This window comes from Cyprinodon variegatus, unplaced genomic scaffold (genome assembly GCF_000732505.1).
Source record: "Cyprinodon variegatus isolate N-32 unplaced genomic scaffold, C_variegatus-1.0 Scaffold743, whole genome shotgun sequence".
Lineage (NCBI taxonomy): Eukaryota > Metazoa > Chordata > Actinopteri > Cyprinodontiformes > Cyprinodontidae > Cyprinodon > Cyprinodon variegatus.
The window spans coordinates 19,175-20,560 of record NW_015151196.1 but is presented as its reverse complement, the minus strand read 5'-3'; the positions used below and the strand labels follow the sequence as shown (position 1 = coordinate 20,560).

General features: G+C 43.6%; 1 protein-coding gene across 2 annotated transcripts in view; it reads right to left on the bottom strand.

The window, feature by feature from the left end:
• LOC107098038 overlaps nt 1–1,377 on the bottom strand; it is a 15,604-nt gene extending 14,227 nt beyond the window's left edge. Inside the window, exon 1 of one of the 2 annotated variants that reach the window (XM_015395468.1) lies at nt 1,160–1,377. The gene's annotated coding sequence lies outside the window, so the exon portion shown is untranslated. Of the gene's footprint in view, nt 1–920; nt 1,060–1,159 lie in introns of those variants that run through there. The other variant, XM_015395469.1, reaches the window with a different exon arrangement.
• Nucleotides 1,378–1,386: the final 9 nt, after the last annotated feature.

Here is a 1,386-nt window from a genome sequence, read left to right as displayed (position 1 = left end):
TAAATTACGTGAATAATGTCGTAAATTACGTGAATAATGCTGTAAAATTACGAGAAAAAGGTTGTAAAATTACGAGATCAAAGTCGTAACATTACGAAAACAAAGTCGTAAAATGATGAGAATAAAGTCACGGCGAGAATAGTCCTAAAATTATGAGAAACAAGTTTTATTTTATGACAACTCTTCCAAGAATCCCTGTCTTCCCTAAAATGAGGAATGTGGGGCATCATGTGAAGTTATACTTTAGCATCGGTTTGACTAATCAGGAAATTTTTTAGCAGCAGCATCAAGCTGGGCAGGATGTCATAGTGGACTCTGGCTGCTGATTGGTGGAGCTGGTCGGACGTCATCTGCTGGGCGGAACTCCAAGCTTTCTATCTGAACCGGGTTGTTGAATGATGACTTCATTCTCGTAATATTACGAATTTATTCTCAAATATTACAATTTTATTCTCGAAATAGAAGAAAACAACTCTTTAGCCTGGCCCTAACACTTCGTCATAAGGATGTTAGACGTCTGAATGAGCTGCTTTTTAAATGATGAACACCAGGAACCAATAGGAAACATGACCAGCAGTACCAGCAGTTCAACCCTTAGAGGGCAGCACTGAGACTGTTTAGAGACACAATTTGCAGAATTAAAAATGTAAATATGAAAATGTTAAAAATTCTCAGAGCAACAGTAGAAGAGCGCCAAATAATCCTAGTTTATTCTGTTTAGATGTAGATAATGATGACCTGGGGGGGAAATGATCCCTGAAGGTCCAGAAGCTGAATGGGGGCGGGGCTTCCGAACCACCAGGACCTCCTGGAGGAAGCAGGAGGAACTGGGTTTCATTTAAACGGTACTTTCTGATTTACTGCACTTAAACAACCACGTGATCAGATCAAAGTTGGAATAACTTTTGGTTTGACTTAACCTGAGCGTCTCCTGTTCTGCAGTTGGAGCTCAGCCGCCTGGAGACAGAAGCTGTTCGGTAATCATGACCGATCCGAAGGAACATTAAAGGAACCGGAAGTGATCGGAAAGGTCGGAGGATCAAAAGACTTTAGGAGAACCTGAAGCTGACTGTGAATGCTGGAGCAGAGTGAGTTAGCAGATGCTAGGTCCAGTTAGTGGACCGTCCGGTCCGTGCAGCTCTATAAGCGGGACATTTACCGGCCGGATGATGCCCTCCAGGCTCCGCAGCTCTCCGCTAGATCCTCCTCATCATCATTTCTGAGGCTCACAGCCGACAACAGCCGGATTATCCGTAAAACTCCAGGCTGTAGTTATAAGACTGGCGGTGGGCTGGCGGAAGTGGCTCAAACACAACATCCGCTGGAATTTTCAAAATAATGTTCCTTTTCTTCTTCTCTGATTTTACCGGCTGGAGGCAAACAACC